Source organism: Parasteatoda tepidariorum, chromosome 3 (genome assembly GCF_982258835.1).
Source record: "Parasteatoda tepidariorum strain Cologne lab strain chromosome 3, Ptep-v5.0, whole genome shotgun sequence".
NCBI classification, from domain to species: domain Eukaryota; kingdom Metazoa; phylum Arthropoda; class Arachnida; order Araneae; family Theridiidae; genus Parasteatoda; species Parasteatoda tepidariorum.
In genome coordinates, this window is record NC_141757.1 from 81,970,078 (window position 1) to 81,989,623 (window position 19,546).

Sequence of the window (19,546 nt, forward strand, 5' to 3'; positions counted from 1 at the left end):
TCTATAACCCCATTTTTTGCAGAGTTAACCGTTAATACTTAGTGGTGTCAACAGCCAGTTGTGATTTTGAACTTTTGTGCAAATTTTTTTATAGTAAAGGCTTTAATAAATTTTACTTATTTTGATTATTTTTATAAAATATAATTTTTATCCCTAACATAGAGTTTTTTTACCAAAATTTAAGAATTTTTTACCAAAACTTTGTACCAAAAAAGATAAAATAAACATATTAAAAAAAATCCATTCATTTTTCATTAGTGGTACACAGCGTTACGAAAAATTTAGAAAGGATACGCAAAAGTCATGAGTTTGAGAATCACTGTCCTAAACTATTGCAGCCATTATTTTCACATTGCAACTATTTTGAGGGTCCAGAATCCAAATCCGTCGAAAAAAATGCATGTTTATTCAGAAAATCACGTTTTTGTGTCTAATTTCGCAACTTATGTTATCATCTGCACTTATTAATTAACACATTTGAGGTCACTTCTTGGAACCATTAAGATTGAGTCCTAGAGTGTAAAAATCCGGTCATTAGATCAAAAGTTATTCAGAGTGTTTCGGAAATTTTTTTGAGCACTGTTCTCTATTTGATGCGAGCACTGTCTCACTGTTGAGCACTGTGATGTCTGTGATTATTAAAAGTAAAACAAAATAATAATAAAAATATAATGCAGCAATGGAACTTTTTAAGTACTAAAAAAATAGATGACATATACTTTTCATTACCAAATATTTTGTAAAGAGCTTTACAAATGATTTATGCATATGGAAGAAAAGTATTAAATAACGTAACAGTTAATAGTAAAAAAAACAATAACAGGTTTTGTAACCGTTATGTTCGATTTCTTATTTTTGAGACTTTCACTAATTATCTTGAAATCAAATCTTTACATTTTAAATCATCTTTATTATCAGTTCTGCATTAAAAAAAATAACTGAATTTATGTGACAACAAGATTTTTTTTAGTTCAAGAATAAGACCATTGGTCGCAGTAAATAAATAAATAAATTAGAAAAACTTATCGTTTCGCAAAATACATCTATTTAAACGAAAAAGGGAAATCAAATAAAAAAAGAAATTCGTTTTCAGTAATTTTAAAATTGATAATTTTATATTGAATTGAATATTTTTGAAGAAAGAATAATTTTACGCGAAATTTCTATTAATTTAGGAAAATTTAAAAGCAAACTTTAATTTATTTCTCTCTAACATAATTTAAAAAACATAACATAATTTTAAAAAAATTGTATATGATAAACAAAAACAGCATACATACAAATCGGCAATGGCCAATTGCCGGCTCTTGATTTCGCTCCAAGATATCCAGCGGAATTCACCGACGATAAATAACGTATTTTCGAACAATTCACTACAATGGAGAGTTTGATTTTTGTTGAATTACGAAATTATTATCTTACTTTCGATAACACCACTGTTTCCCGAACGAATGCAAACAAAAGAGGTGATACGCTCATTATGTATATGACCTAGGCACTTCTAGTTGGTGCATCTAGTTTCTTAATAGCTTCCTTTTGATACATATCTTATGTGAATGTTATCGTTGATATCTTATGTTGGAAAATGTCTTAGATTTTACATTTATTTAAACTGCTACACTTCCGATTGTTCATCTACATCACAATCCAGATATCATAGTTTCGATTATTCACATCAAATACGTGGATCAATGAAATATTGTCTAAAGGCTACCGTACAGCTTTTCTTGAAAGTACATTTTAATTCGAAGTATAATTACTCATCTTAAAATTTAAAAGTACGTTTGGAATATTATCGATTTTATAAATCAATTAGCTGAATACCCGTTCTACGTGAGGGGTAAATTAAGAACCCTTGGTGTCAATAATAGCATTGCGATTTTTGTATGTTTCTCCTATGCGAATTAGTACCACTTTCCCACTAATTTTGCCTTTAAATATTTAACTAATTTTTTTTTTCATTTCAAGTTGCTTTGATTCAGTTGTGGTGGTTCAGGGGATAGAGTGCTCGCCTCCCAATGCGGTAACCCAGGTTCGAATACCAGCGATAGCTGGTTGATACAAATAACGCACCCGGCTCATACCGACCACAGCGCTAACATAAAGTATCCTCAGTGATAGACGGATCATGGGTTAGAGTCCCTTTTCCGTCAGGCTAACCATGGGAGGTTTTCGCGATTGTCCTCTCCTTGAAAGGCAAATGCGGGTTAGTTTCCACAAAAAAGTCCTCCACGATGGCAAAATTTCTCTCAATACCTGATCCAGGAGGTCCCTTGTCTTCTGGATTGGGTTCAAAATTAAAAAGCTGAAATTATCTTTGAAGAAAATGAATGAATGTTTAAATGTATGTAAATCTATGTAATGTACGCTCAAAACTACCTGAGAGAGGTAAAATTCATCATGTTTACTAGTTTTATGGAAACAACAAAAATACTGTAATTTTTACTGTAGCCCTTTAATAATGATAATAAACCAAATTAAAATATAGTTTTATTAGTAAGCTGGAAACCTCGCTTTTTATTGGTTTTCTAGATAAAATATGAATGCATTTATAAGAAGCTGAATTAACTACAAATACTATCCGTACCTTAACAATCAATTACAAAAAATAATAAAAATGTAGCAACATGATTAAATATTTAATTCTGAGAAATAACGAAACAGAAATGGGCAAAAATTAGCTTGAAAGAAAGCTTTAAACCTCAAGGAAGGAAATTTTTAATTAACAACATATATTCATCAATAGATGAAATATCGTGCCAACAGTAAATGCATAAAACAATAATTGTAAAAATTCGTTTATCATCTGCCACAAGATGTTAGTCACAGAAAAGAGTTTAAATATCTAAATTCGCGAAAATAATTGTAGAATATCGTCGAGTAAGGTATCAAACTGTGTTGAAATTTAATTTAATTTTAAACTACAAAAACAGCTTTATTGAATCCGTGATGGATAGAAAAAGAAATAGAAAAGTGGAAGGCAATAAAAGAAAAGAAAATAAGCAGAAATATGAAGAAAAGTTACAACAAAAATTTCTGGAACCAACGCATGTCTTGTTCTAGAATAATAAAACATAACAAACTATAAATTTGGTGATGAGTTTAAACTTTTGGAAAACACCTCCACGTGCCTTTCCGAAATAGAGGCGGACCTTGTAATTGTTTGTTGCCCTTCTTTTGACCCTTTGACGCAGATGGTGCACCGGTTTCCTTTATATATATATTTTTTTGACGCTCTAATTACAAGCAAAAATATATTTTGGCATTTTTTAATCATAAAAAATAGTCTAATAGGTTACTAAAAAATATATTTGTACTGAAGTTATATTTGTACTAAAGTGTAAAATCCAAAAAAGGTAAAAAAAATTTCCATTGACGTTTAAAAATTTATCAATAAATAATTTTGCGAATTAATGAAATTTCAATGATGAATAAATTCTCTAAGATCTAAATAAATAGCAGCAAATAAGTGCAAATTCAAAAAATTATTTTTTGGAAGTGAGCGCTATCTGGAAGATTTTACTTTTAATGCAGAAAAGACATCGATGTTTCAGGCTGTATTTCATAACCATAAATTATTTAGATGCTAGATATAAAATTTTTCACTCTTTTTGACCAAAATTGATACAAAATAATGAAAAAAGCATGAAAAATATTTTTTTATGAAAATTCTGCGTTGAAGGGTTAATAAGATTACAAACAATACTTATATTATAAGAGTAAGAAATTACAAGCAATTATAAGAATATAAGTAATACTATTACCTAGTGGTGGAATATTGCACATCGTAGTAATGCCTAAAGTTTAGATTTGTCACGCGTATAGTTAATGTGAAAGGTCATCGTAAGTTTAATAAATGCATACACTCACTGTAACAATGAAATGTATTTCTGTTTGATTAGGCTTCAATTGATTTGACTTTAGTGAAACTGCGGATGGGGATAGACAATCTTATCAATTTTGCAGACATCGGAAGAGCACCTTTTTTAAATCTGATATCAAATCTTCAATTTTTAAGGAGAATGAAAATGATAAATTCGAAATTTTAAAAAAGGCAGGCATTGTTCAAAAGTAAAAAAAAAAAAAAAGTTTAAGGCTCTTATCTTTTAGTTGAAAATAAAGTAGAAATAAAAAAATTACATCAATGCTAAAACTTGTGGGGAAAAAACTGGCAAAAGAAGTTATACATATGGATTTAATGAAAAATGTGTTTTGAACAAAAAAATAATATTAATAATAAGTCAAACCTAAAAGTTTATATATTTTTTTGAGTTTTCAGGCTATATTTAGATCAGACTCACATATCTAGATCAAGCTGAACTAAACTCAGTGGCGCGACAGCCCATAGAGGGCCAAGGCCTACTGTGCCCATCTCAGTCTTCTTGACCTAGGGCACTGGGGTGCAGGATCAGATGCTCCGCTTAGGTGGTCAGCCAAACGCGAAACCCCCAGTGTTTAGTTCCCAAGCATGCTTGGTACTCATTTATCGACCCACTGAAGGGATGAAAGGCTGAGTCAACCTTGCCCGGCCCGAAGATCGAACCCAGGACCTGTGGCGCGAAGTGCTACCACTCAGCTACCGAGCGTCATCTAGATTAAGCTAAGGAAACTAAAAAGAAAATATTTTGTCTGTTGTTAAATACTAAGTATTAAGGGAATCGTCTTACATTTGAAAGATCTTTATCAGACAAATTTGAAAATATTAATACCTGTTAGACATAAATTACAAATTTATCTCTACACTGTGAATACTTGACGGAACGGAATTTTTATAGTAGCTGTGCTACACTTAACAATTTTGCGAGTAAACATACTTCAAACAATTTTCATAATGTTCCATTATTTTGTAGAGAACTGATAAAATTTAGCTTAGAAATTAAAATCGCACTACAATAAGTTCATGTCTAGGAACATTACGGTATTGTGCTTCAAATAAATACCAATTTAAAGCTTCTTTCATTTTAAAAATAAAAAATAAAAATAAAATTCATTAACATACCAGTTTATAAGTAATTGAATACGTAAGTAATTTTGGAAAATCTGGAAATAAAGCTTTTAAAATTTTGGGTGTTGGCCCAGCACCTAAGTTTGCTCTCAACATCTTGAAACATTGGAGTCATCCTGAAACATTGGAGTTACTTTTTAAAGACTAAAGAGAAAAATCGCAATTACTTTTCATTATCGTATGCGCTTATCATTTTCATAACTTTATTTCATGTTGATATTTTGCACCGTCACGATAATTAGTAGAAAGTACAGGGGCTAAAGATGAACAAAACTTAACTTGACAGTCATGAGTAACTGTTAGAAACATACAGAAGTTATAAAAATAGAATCGCTAAAAATGATTCAACAATCGAGATTCGAGCGATTAACCGATAATTTATGAAAGTTCATTTTATGAGAAACTAGGCACAGATTGGCCTTAAGTTATACTTCATATTGTTCATGATCTTAAAATTTTCTCCGTAACTTCATGACTCTTGAAAATGAAGGAATTTACCTCGATAAATCCAAAAATGATTGCGTAAATTCAACTCAAATGTCATTTTGTTACCTTTTGGAATGTTTAAAAAGTTTCAAAATCTTCCAGAAACGTTTCTATTTAGTTCTTAAAGGGACAAAACTCAATACAAAATGTCTGTTCCTTTGTAAGATCTATCGAAACCTGCCATTTATGTTCCAAAATGCTTCAACTGTCTTTAAAAAGAACATCAAAAACTTTTGATTTATGTTACTTTAAGGTTTTATCGCAGAACATTTCATAAAGCAGGGACAATTAATGTTATATTTTTGATATTTTTAGAATATAAACAACTAAACATGTTTTTCGTAATTAATTTTAAAAACCTTTTTTTTAAATGAATAAAAACTAACGAATAAATCAAATGAATAAACCAAATCTAACACAAGTGTTATTATTTCCCAGTGTGGTTTTTAAAAGTTCTGCAATGTTTCGAATCAACCAAGAATAAATACACACTTATATAATTACTATGATAAACATATTAAAGATAAGTGTCATGGGTAACTGTTACAAATATAGAACAGTTATAAAAATAGAATATTAATTGCTAGAAATGATGCAACATTGAACGTTAAAGTTATTAACCGAAAATTTATGAAAGTCTACTTTATGAGAGGCAAGTCATAAATCTTAGTAGTCGTCTGACAAAATCTTCAAGAAAAAAGATTGGTCAAGGTAAAGATTTTTTATTATAATAAATATAAATACTCATTGTTACTTAATTGTTTAGCGCATTTGCATAATTTATTTTTGTTGTTTAGAAACTGTGAAACATTTAATTTCACTAAATGCGAGTTTTATTTAAGTTTAGATTTGAGTGTTCGAAACATATTAACTTTTTTCAATAAAAAAAAATATTTCGCAATAAAATGTTCATTAAAATATAAAATTTGGGTCCCAATACAAAAACTTGTCGAAAATTTGATTTTCTCAGTAAATATTCACAAATTTATCCTTAAAACAAATAATTTATTAAAATTTATAATATATTATATGATTTGAAATTTTATTCAAATCATTGAAATTTCAATTTTTGTTACCTTTTGGAGTGGTTTAAAAGTTTCAAAAACTTTTCTATTTAGTTTCCCGCTAAACCAAAGGCATTTCTCTTTAGTTTCTAAAAGGGACAAATTTTCAAAAAACTTTTTTCGTTTTCCATGGTTTATCGAAACTTGCCATACATGTGCTAAAACATTTAAACTGTCTTTACAATTTAACGTAAAAACTCTTTATTTACGTTATCCCCAGGTTACATCATAGAAACATATTAAAAAGCATGGATTGTTATGTTTTTGAAATTTTTGGAACACAAACAAAATGTTTTTCGCAATTAGTTCTCAAGATACGTTTTACGAATGAAACAACTATTAACACAAGTGCTATTTTAAAAGTTCTGCGATGTTTGGATTCGGCTAAGTATAAATAGGCTCTTTAATAATAACTTTGATAAACATATAAAAGACAAAAACTTCATATTTGAAATTGTGGCCGATGTCCTTAGTTGATAAAATTGATTAACACAGCTGAAAAACCACAAATATATATAATGGTCAAATAGAAGTTATCTTTAAGTACCTGTAAATTACTTAATTTTTTTTGTATCCGCAAAATATTTTTCTTTCAAATGCCATACCCTTACATTCTAAAAATTGATACGTAAGTTTTCGTCAGTCTAGAATTGAGTTAAATGAATTTATGTTTCAAAGTATGAAGTTTTTTCACGAATACTTTTTTAATAAAACTTTTATTTAAGTTTTAATAAGTTTTCAATAATTAATAATATTAAATAAATTTAAAACTCTCCACAATTGAATTGAAAATTTTTTGAAGAAAATATTACATTTGGAAATATTCTAAAGCTTTTAGTAGATTAGATTATTAAATCAGAAGTTATCGAGGAAAAATAGATCCAATCCGAAGGGGTTACATTTAAAGCATTTGTAAAGTTCTATGAATTTTAGCTCAATAAGATATAATGATATGTTTTTAAACTGTTTTGGGCATCCTACCATAAAAATGACTAAAATCAACATTAAAAACACAACTGTACTTAAAACTTTACATAACATACAATTAATAAAAAAAATATAATTTATTTACTTTTTTTAATGAACAGTTTCAAATTTTTTTTCCTTCTTACTATAGCCAGAAAATTGAATGAATGAAATGATAGCGTAAATCCAGAAGGGTTGTTTATCTGATTAAGTTTTGTTTCTGTAGATACGACTACAGTTAAATGACTCAAATTTATTAATTGCAGTTACAATGCAGACATAAAAAATATCCTTAAAATAATCATTTAGTTTTATAAATAAATCTGAAGTTAATGATTAGAAAAAAGTCAGATAAATACTGAATGAAAAATACCGTTAAGGCTCATGCAGTTATCACTTTCACTTTCGGGTAGTGATAATGAAGTGAAACTTAACTTTAAAACTTTCTTAAGTCTTTACAAAAAAAAAAAAAAAAAAACGGATATTTTTTTGAAAAATAATAATTAATGAAAGAAAATATTATTTATTTCAAGAATTGTTTAAAAGCTATTTTGCAGGATTTTAAATTGCTAAAAATGAATATTATACAGAATTTTTTATGTTTATTGATGTTTTTTTTATTTTCAATATTTCATTATATGTACGGATGCCAAAAGCTTAATTTTTGATCAGTACGATATTAATTATTACACTTGATTAATTACATGCAAATAAAAATGTCCTTTATACAAAAATTGTACGTATTTTTCAAAACTTTTGATTACAAATAAGATCTAAAACAAATTTTAATTGTAATAAATTATTTTATTTTTTAATTGCAAATACATCTTTAAATTATTCGATGTACAAAAAATATTTTAGATGAATTTAAAGTAGCATTTGTTTAAAATTTCATTCGTACTTTAAATTTCAAACAAAATTTTTATGAAGTTAAATTATTTTTAATAGATTGTGTCGAAAGGAAACTTTTTTGGAGTTTTTTCAAAGTGATGTAAATTATAAAAGCGCATTTTAAGTAATGTTTCCTTAATTTTTAAATATTGCTTTTGAACTTAATTCATCAGATATCTTGTAAAAATGATGTCAAAAGAATGCTGTCAAAAGAATCTAAAAAGAAACATAAATAATAAAAATTTATCGGCCGATTCAATCTTGAAAATGAGTGATAAAATAAATGAATTCGTATATTAATGAGAAAAAAAGCGATTAAAAGAATTAAATAATCAACCTATAAGCTTTAGCTGATTTTTTCCCTTAAATTATTAAGATTTCACCTAAAATGTTTATGTATTAAGCTTTGATAAGCATGTAATGATAAAAAGATGAAAACTAATACTGATACTTTTCTATAAAAAATATTAGTGGTAGGTTTTTGCTAAAATAAAATTGTTAGAAGCAAATGAAATGCAGTGCATACAAATAAAGAAAGTTACATAATTGTAGTAGAAACTGCTGTTGTAAAAAGTATTTAAATGCTCAGAAAACTAAAATAAAGCACAAAAAAGCGAAATAATTTTAAAATATCAAAATATTGATTGTTTTAATACATGATACCATGGTACTTTATTATTCATAATTTAAATACATATTTGTAATGCACAAATCGCAACTTTATAAAGAAGTAATAAAAAAGAGCAACCTATAACCTTTGGAGCTGATTTTTCGCGAATTCATACAAATACCACTTAGCAAGCTTATGTTATAAACTCTTTTTTTTAAAATTAAACTTAATTTTAAATAAAAATCGCATAATAAATACATATATGCCCTGAATTAGAAGTATATACAATAAATTTAAAAATAAGCAGAAATAATTACAAAAATCAACTTAATTTAGTTACTTATTATAAAGTTTAACGCCATAAAATAAAAGTAACATCGTAGAATCTATTTAGGTATAATTAATTTTTACATTGGAAGCATTAAAACTGATTTGAAAGCATTTCAATGGAAAATATTAAAACGGAATATAATAGAAATAAGAGTAAATATTTTAAAAACAAATGAATGGCTTAAAGCCATTCTTTGCTGCAATGAAACTTGTACTTACTGAAATACAAATAGGAACAAAGTAAGGAACGAAAATAATTCAGAAACATCACTGATTAATATAAACTTGATATATTAATAAAATAAATAAATGAAGATCCCATGTTTAGTGTAATGTATTTAGAAACAATGCATGTAATATCTGCATTAAATGTCTTATTATTTCACCAGCTCATAAAAATAATACAAATAATTTCTCTTGAGTTAAAACAATGGCAACATAAAAGAGTCATGAAATGAGATTGCAAATAATTCTGATAACAACATTCAAATTTAAAAAAAAATATTATTATATCATAGAATGAGCCATAATACATAATATTTTATAACACTTTTTGTTATTGTTAAAGTTGAATGACACATCAAGCACCCTGCAAAAGAATAATAATTTTGCATAGAATACATTTCTTCTCGCTCCTCATGCGAAAAAACTCGCCAAGTTTATGATGATAATATTCACAGAAAGCAAAAAATATTAGCTGTTATCAAATAGCACGACTGAAAAAAAACCCGACATTAATAATAAAAAAATATGTAAAAAGCATTTATATTACGCAGGCACATTTGAGTCATATTTATGATGTAAATTTTACCGTGAAAATAATTTTCTTTTTACAGTATTTCACTCTTTGAGTGCGCATCATAAAAAAAATAGTAGCTTGTCTTGAAATTCTCTGCATTCTTTTGAAATGTTATGATATTTTAATATTAGTCATGCATTTTAAGAAACATTGTTGAATTTAAATTTCTTCGAATATATTATTTTTATTTTAAAATAATATATTCTTCGAATATGCTATTTTTATTTCTTTTTATATATTCTTTTTATTTATTGTATATGTAAAGTGGTCGTACAACAGAATATGAATTGTTTGCCTTACAATTCCTTTTGAAGTTAGATGTTTTACCATTTAGCAAACGGCACGAATTTCAAAATATTTTTACATTTTAAATTTAGGAAAACCCAATAGTTATTAAAATTTTAAATCAAAGCAAAATAAAATGCTGCTGTTTGTGTGCTAATGATTGAAAAGATTAAATCTGTCTTAATAAAATAGAACCCACTAATAAAATGGAAAATAAATAAAGTACTGCCTCTGCATAAGAGTTTTTTTTGAAGTGATATGAGTTGTCTTAACATGTCGTAATAGGACATTCTCGGGGATAGTTTTCATGCAATTTTAATCCCGATGATGTGCCTTTAACTCTCATAAAAATTTATCGCAATATTTACGTGAAAGCTTGCTATATGTAATGACTTTAAACTTGTACGTTTCAATATAAAATTGACTAAAAATGTCATTTAAAAATTATCTGTAATTTTACTAACAAAATTAAATTCAGATTTGAAATCCCCACACCCGAATAAAGCAAGATCAAATTTTTGTACACATTTGTATAAATGCAACAAAAAAATTGTTCCTCTGTGTTATTATTGCGTTTGTAGAATGCCCTTTTACTTTTGTGTTTTGTCACTTTAAATTGCTGTATATGTATAGGAGCAGTTCTGTGTTTTTATTATATACAAAATTAATAACTTTTGTTTTAAATTTGGGCGAGATAAAGCGTTTGGAGAGGGATGATGTTTTCCACACTAGGGAGCGCTGCAACTTGACTGCCTAATACTTCCGAGTTACTGTTTTCAGTGCGTATTGAAGCCATTTAGTTTGTGGCGTAACTACCACTACGAATATTAAATGCCAATTCATTAGTATATAAGTCATGTTAACTTGATTCTATCAAGAGACCCCTTGTGGGTCTGATCAGGGTGAGATAAATCCACTACCACTACGAATATTAAATACCAATTCATTAGTATATAAGTCATGTAAACTTGATTCTATCAAGAGACCCCTTGTGGGTCTGATCAGGGAGAGATAAATCCGACACGAGTGATAATAACCAGAACGGGCGGGTCTCTGCTTTAACAGCGGTATACTTTTTTGTTAATGAAATTTTTTATGATCTTGTCGTTTTTCATCTTGATTTTTGCTAACTCTTCTCATATTTTGTACATAGTTATTCTTCTTGTAAATATTGTTCCCCTATTATGTATTGCAATTTTCTATACATTCAATTATTTGTTTCTTATTACCATGGCAGAATGCCATTCTTTTTTCTTTACCTTAACATGTGCCATTTAATTGTTGCATCTCATGTAATCTGTCTATTGTTTTTTGCTTAAGTTCTCATTACAGGATGAATGGGGAAAGGGCGATTATTGGCCTCAGGAGCCCAGCTAGACTAAACAGACCAGATCTATCTAGAGGTACCTTTTGATAGATGAAGGTTGACATAGTCGATAATTGAGAATCCCCTCATTGGTGACCTCCGGACGTGATATGAACTCGTCAATATTGATGGATGATCCACATTAAATAGTCGATTTATATTTCCCCACAAGATCACAACGTGAAGAGTTTGTTTTGAGACTCTCTTGAGTAGTATTTCTTGTATACACGAATTTATTACCTGATTTATTGTGTTTAAAAGAAGAATCGTCATTTGACGAATTGTCATTCAAGAATTGTCTTTGAAAAGGAATCGTTATAAGACACTTCTTACCTTGTTAATAATATACCAACTTCCAAATTTAAACCTAAATGATAATTTGTAAAATGAACTTAATCCCGTTACTCGAACAATATGCTAACGCTAATGTATGATGGTGCACGGCTTGCACCAAGAGCAAACAGTAATAAACAAGCAAAAAAAGGCCAAATCAGAACTGCCAAAAAAGCAAGCTCGTTCTAAAACTGAGCAACAATGTCACTTTTTTTTAACAATACATCTCTAAATAGCTAAAACAAATTTTCACTTTATGCTCACCAGAATTAATTAATATCTTATGAAATACAGCAGATTTGAGTTTAGAATTTATATCATTTATTTCCTTTATTTAAAAAAAAATTATCGGTCTGATAATATCGTCTTGCACAATAAACTGTAGTAAGCAGTTGCATACTTTGTAACCGGAAATAAAGAAGGTCAAGAGCTCAAGATTGTTGTTGTCTACACTTACATTGAAAATACCATCGATAGTGTAAAACTGCTGTTAAAGCCACGGTAGCGGCTTGAAGACCACCCAATTTCAGTTTCACTGGAAAGTAAAGGCGGTTAGTATTTTAATGCTGATCACATTGTCTCGATCACATCCGTTAAAAATTGTGACTGTTTTTTAAGGTTCGCGTAAACAAGATAAATTTTTCATGGGAGTGTAAACAATTCGCCTTCGCTTATTTTACCGAAATCCCATAGCAATGTTTTTTTTTTTGGTATTCTAAAAGCTTCAATGTCAAGAGTAGGTTGTTATATTACTGAGTTCAAGCATTTTACGAGTTTACTGTGATAAGTGAGTAAATTACTGTGATAATTTGTTTGAAAAGCATCATTTGAGATAATATAGCATTTCAGTGAGTTATTTTCCCGAAATTATATTTGTTTGTGCGGAAAGATCATTATAGACAATGTCAACTTTCATCTATCAAAAGGTACCTCAAGATTAAATCAAGTTAGCATGTCTTATATACTAAAGAATTGATGCTTAATAATTGCAGTGGTAGTTACGCCACAATACTCCCCCACCAGAATTTTATCAGGGATGGAATTCGATGAACGTATACCCCTAGTTGCTGTATTTGTGAAAGACCGGGAGAGCTGGATTAAGGTCACCGGGTTTTGAGCTTTAGCCATGAGAGCTGTATTAAGTTCATTATTAAGCGTGAGGACTCTCCTGTGTTGCTATTAGCAGTCGAGTGTCTGCAGGATTTTCTTGAGTGTAAATGAGGAAACAACAGCGCGAGGTGGACGATGACGCAGTCACAAATAGCAAGTCAACTATTCAATGTGGACCCTACATCGAAGTAGTCGCGATCATATCACGTCCGGGTCATCAATGTGGGGAAAGACCATTAGACAATGCCAACCTTCATCTATCAAAAGGTACCTCAAGATTGAATCACGTTAGCATGTCTTATATACTAGTGAATTGATGCTTAATAATCGTAGTGGTAGTTACTCCACATGTTAAGTGTCTATCGTCTATTCATCTTTGTTCGTTTAGTATTCTGTGTTTGTCGACAACTAAAGTGATTTGTGATTACCTCTTGATATTCTGATTTGATATCTATCTAATTTAGGAACAACATCCTTGGTCTCGGAACTGCGAAACCTTAACCTCCTTGACGCTCTTGACCAAGAACAAACTGTAGCGGAAGTGCTTTACTTAAATACATTTTTTTAAATGTGCTTTAGTTGAGAAACAGTTAATTAAAAAAAAAGATTTCACATAGAAAGATAGATATTTTTATTTAGGAATTTTTTTATTAACTGTAAAACCAACGCTTATTTATTGAGTAAAAACTTCTTAATGAAAGTAAAAAAAAGACAGTAAAAGCTGGAAAACCTCATAAATTACAGCTGTCACCAAACATTAATCAGTGGAGAAAATACACCTCATTCTAATTTATTACACCGGTTTTTATTGGCGAGAACAATCACACGAATAAAGAATAATATCTCATCTTGATGGCCAAAGGTATCATTTATTTCAATTTAAATACACTTATCCGTTTGTTTTCTCACAGCTAATAAATACAGATGGCATTTTGGTGAGTGACCGCTTTAAGATCTAATGCTGGCATAGGTGAATGAACAACCTAGACCTAAATCCGGACCCTTGAACAGAGAAGTCTAGTAAACGAGCCTCTTCGTGTTGAATAAAAGATAATAAAATATCATAAGCTAGGTAAACGGTAAAAGTTTACTTTCTCTCAAGATGTGACCCAAATGTTCTCTTGCAAGAACTTATGGAATGTGATGACTGGCGACTGTGACTCCAAACAACGTGAGAAAAACACCACTTATAGAGCTTTGATTGTTTGTAATGCGTCGTCTAGGAACAAATTAAATGTCTGTAGTATTCGTAATAAAGATAACTAATATATTTTATTGATGAAAAAGTACGAAAAAATGCATTTGTATTAATACATTGTAAGCGAATAAATTTTTATTGGTACACTTAAATTTAATGTTTAGTAAACACAATGGAAATTTGTCGAAACTGTTGAAGTTTTTGAAATTAGGGGTACACCCCAATGCAATTTCTGAAAAGAATTGTTATTATTTACTTTGACGGAATACACATTTTTGAACTATGTACTAAAAGTTTAAAATGGATTTTCGCATGAGTAGTAGAAAATACATTGCATCTTTTTACTTTAATTTTATAGAAAGATGTATAGTATTGTATGAATGCAAATGTGTTCTATTAAAAGGTGCATTGTGAAGATGCATATCTTTTTAAAAAGCTATTTCTGAAAACATTGTTTTATAAACTCCTTAAATTTTCATCCGATTTATGAGGTAGTAAATATTTCGATTTTTATACAGTTCACTTAAAATTTTAAAACCACGTGTAAAATTAATAAAGTTTTAGTTGAAAAAATAACTTATTCAAGTATATATTAAGTAGATAAGTATATACTTTTCGCTGAGTATGGAACAAATTCATGGTTGGGGAATATTTTCAAAACTAGTGATTTTAACAAAATACCCTTGAATATATTACTGAATTCTCGCCAACTAGGTGATGAATTGCTAGTCATTTTCTCTTATTTATTGTAAATATGTAATGTTTAAAAGCAAGTTTGGTACGTCACACAATTTTGAAGCAACCACTCTTTCTTGTTGACCTGAGGAAATTTGGCGATATTTCTATACAAGAAAGTTAAAAATTTCACGATAAACAATCTTCCTACGAGAAAGTAGACCAATTTTTTCACATATTTTGTGATTGGTAATTTTATATAAAAATCAAAACTATATGCAATTAACGCTAAAAGAAAATTTCTCTAAGCTAGTAGAACTGATGTACGATACGTAACCATCGCAATATGGTAATACTGCCCATCAGTTTATACAAAACAATAAATAAGTTATTCAATTAACGACCACAGTGACCTTATCATTTATTTTTTCTTATTCTAAGATAAAAATCCAATGTCAAATACAAGCTATTTTGTATCTCTACAAATATACCTATATCAACAAAGTGCATGACTTTTTGAAAAACAGCATGCTTCCGCTATGCCAGCATTTTATGTCGAACTTTAATGTCTTCATTATTCCTTAAAATGTCTTAATGTGAATCACATTATTTGACACCTGCTGCGATTCTTTTGCGCAATGCGTCTGCAACATCCTTCGTGACATTATCTCCATCTTCTGCCAACATCCATTAAGAACGAGGCGACTGAAGCTCAAAAAATTATTTCTACTCGACTTTTTATCAGTTGTGTTAGTTAAAAGGAATAAAAAAAAGAAATTCTAGTAAATATGTAATCTTTAAAAAACCGAGCTAGACTCTATTTGATTTATTACAATTTTTGCTTTATTTTTCTTTAAGAATCTAATCAATCGAATGGAAAATAATCAGATTTAAAATAATTAAATCCAATATCAAGAAATACAATATCGAACAACAGAATCAACATTAGAATTCGACTTTGTAAACCAGTACAGCGGTTGCAAATCTTTTGATCCTCTCAGACCACCAGATCGGAAATATTTGATCTCGTGGACCATTAAACCATTTTTGTTGGAATGAGAAATTCTTTAACAGATTAGAGTGGCATTTAAATGATTCTCTCCAAAACATAATTATGTTTTGGCTACTTTTAAAAATTGTACTTATTAAATAGTTAGTTATTCCTGGTGACAAGTTTTCAATTGAATACACTGTATATTTTAAATAAATTTTTTATTTCACATGGCAACCTAAGGTGAAAAAGTAAATTCAGTTTATGATTATAATTAATTAATGTTTACTTTGTGGTGGCAAGAGCTTTCGACGATGTCAAGCGTCATCTTTCAAAAGGTACCTCAACATAGAATCAAGTTAACATGCCTTATATGCTAGGGAATTGAAAATTGTATAATTGTAGCGGTAGTCACGCTACAGTACTTCCCCACCAGAATTTCATGTATGATAGAATTCGATGAATGGATATCACTAGTTGCAGTATTTGTGAAAGACCGGGAGACCTGTATTAAGTACACCGGGTTTTGGTTAGAGTTGTATTTAGTTAACAGAGTCTTTTTAGCGTTTGTAGTGAGAGCTGTATTAAGTTCACAGTTGTGTGTGGGGTCTCTCCTGCCTCGCTATTAGCAGTCGAATATGAGCAGGATCCTGTTGCATGTAAATGAGATTGAGAAGCAACAGCACGAGGAATACGATGACGCTGTCACAACTGTTCACTGTGGACCATCTATCGAAGTGGGCGTTACTTTCGATGTATGCGAATGCATACCACGTCCATAGGTCACAAAACTGGGGAAAGAGCTTTCAGCGATGTCAACCGTCATCTATCAAAAGGTACCTCATCATAGAATCGAGTTAACATGTTTTACACAAGAGTGAATCGAAATTGAATAATTGTAGTGGTAGGCATGCTACAATTTAATAATTATAATAAGTTCGCTAATAATTCATTCCCGTTAGTAAAAAATTCTTACACAGACTACTAGTGGTCCCCGGACCACTATTTAGTGACTACTGGGCTAGTGTATATGCATATAACCTTTTTCTGACACCTATTCAACGAATATGCATATAAAGAACATGGTGCAATAAGATAAGATACTTTTTCAAGTTCATAAGAGCGTTTTTAGTAAGGAATGCCATTTAGGTTATAGGACTATTTTGAGTGTTGTAATCGTATCTAAAGAAAATTCCCTAAACAAGTAAAGTAACTATCTGAAAATAATGTGACGGAACAGGATGATTTAAAAATTGTCAACTTTGGGAAAAGTGCTGTTGACAACTGTATTGCCCCATGCCCTCTACATGCACTAAAAAAATATAAATAAACTGAAATTTCAATGAAAAAATTTATTATCTAGTTATTTTAATTTTAGAATGGTAGTTAATTTCACTTTTCTTAAACTAATAAGTTTATTAAAAATTATGCTGTCAAATTTAGTTTTGATTTATTGAAGTGTGTTAGCAAGGGCATTCTTTTAAAAAAAATAAAAAAACATTAAGCAGAAGAAAATTGAAACAAAATTTTTAATATTAAGGCGGCAAAAATTTTTGATGATAAATTTTCTTTTGTTAGAAAGTTTTACATTTATACAACCTATTTTTGTAAATAAAAAGAAGATTTTCAAGATACCGTTACTTTTATTTTAAAATTTTAATTGAAATTTTTATTAAATATTATTTTGTTCTGCTCACAGAAAAAAAACAATTGATCTAAAAGAAAATCTAAATCTGCAGAGAAGACGAAAGAAGAAATTTAAAGTATACAAGTAACAAGGTAGCATTTCTAAAATTTGTCAAGAATATTTTGAAGAAAATTATTTAAGCAATAAAATTTACCCTTCATAAACATCAGTGGGAAATCCCAACTATGACGCTCGCAGTAAAGCGAACGATAATCTTAAGGTATGTGTAAAGGATGCAGCTGGAAATAAAATAATAATAATATCACCAGATTAAAAAGAAGAAACGAATCTTGAATGCTTTAAATACAATTTAAGTCAACCTTTGTCTCTAATTCTCTATCCAACTTCTCTCGTTATTTTTATCATTCGAACACAAATTACCTTATTCACGTTTAAAGCACATTAACAATAAACAAAATCAATTTTTTAAAAAAACTGTAATATCCTGAATAAATTTTCCCCTAATTATTGTTTTCTTTTTCCAGAGAAATATACAATTTGGGGGGCTTCCTTCAGACAGAAAAGGGTTTGTTAATTTGCGAGAAATTACATAATTAATCATTAATAGTGGATAAAATTTGAGAATGTTAATTAATATCTCAATATAACATAATGGTCTAACACAGTTTCCCATTGTTGTCAGCGCATTTTTATTGAACGGGAAATCGCATGGTAGGATCTAGTTTTCTCACTTTGATTTTGGTTGTCATCAGCATAAAATTAATAAAAGTCATAAAGGTATTATTTTCCCATAAATATTTCAGTATCCCTAATTTTGATAATAATAGTAATACGTAATAATACCGGTACAGATAAAAAGTATTTACCTGTACTGCTATTATTACGTTTTTGATTTTGATTGTTTTCTAAATTTAGGGTTTAAAACTAAGAAATGTTTTCTTTAATTATCATTATAGCGTATTTCTGTGCTATATTTTAAAATAAGGTTACTTAAATAGGTGTCTAATCTTATTAACCGTTTTACAACTAATATATTTTGTACAAATTGCAATAATAAGAATTATTAATATTTGCATTAGTTAGTAATTAAATTAATAAATATTATGAAAATATGATCCACGATAGTTTACTCAGAAGGGCGGTAGAATGCTTAGGTCTATATTAATATCATTATTATTTGCATTTTTCGCCATTTAAAAATAATAGCGCCAAATCGTTAATATTTTGTATTCACTTATGTCTAGGTATCATTTTATCCTATAGGATTTTATTCCCATTTTATTCAATAATAACTATAGATTTTAATAATGTTTTATTCGTCGTTAACATATAATATAATAATGGTCGAAAATATTTAAAATTACATTTTGTTTTCTGTGGGCCCTTCATTATCCGTAACAAGGTTTTGAAATTTTAAATTTCTCCTTTGCTCAGATTGGCCTCGATAATTATTCGCTATATATTAATAATATTCCTTGTTGCCTTATTCAAATAATTTTTACTCTTTGATTCTAATAGTTACATTTTTGACAAAGATTCTAAAAATATGTGCATTAAAAAAAAGGTGGTAGTTAAGAAACATTATATAACGTAAGAAGCTGTAGCTTTCTTCATAAAAAGAAATACTTTTCTATGCAAATGGAAATTTTTTTTAAGAGATGGATGAAAACAATATAAGCCGAATTTCCTTTTCCTTTCTTTCTAAAACTATTTCGTTATCTTCTTTTATATTGTGATAAGTTATATTGTGCATCTAATTGCATAATAACTAACTTTTAACCTTTTCGTT

The 19,546-nt window shown here is 29.0% G+C and overlaps 1 protein-coding gene across 5 annotated transcripts in view; it reads right to left on the minus strand.

Annotated features, from left to right (window-relative positions):
* The window catches only part of LOC107447981 (adenylate cyclase type 2), a 97,119-nt gene that overhangs the window by 62,513 nt on the left and 15,060 nt on the right, over positions 1-19,546 (minus strand). Inside the window, exon 1 of one of the 5 annotated variants that reach the window (XM_087159673.1) lies at positions 1,281-1,542. The exons of 2 other annotated variants lie outside the window; for them this stretch is intronic. The gene's annotated coding sequence lies outside the window, so the exon portion shown is untranslated. Of the gene's footprint in view, positions 1-1,276; positions 1,543-19,546 lie in introns of those variants that run through there. 2 more of the 5 variants (XM_016063040.4, XM_087159672.1) reach the window with 2 other exon arrangements.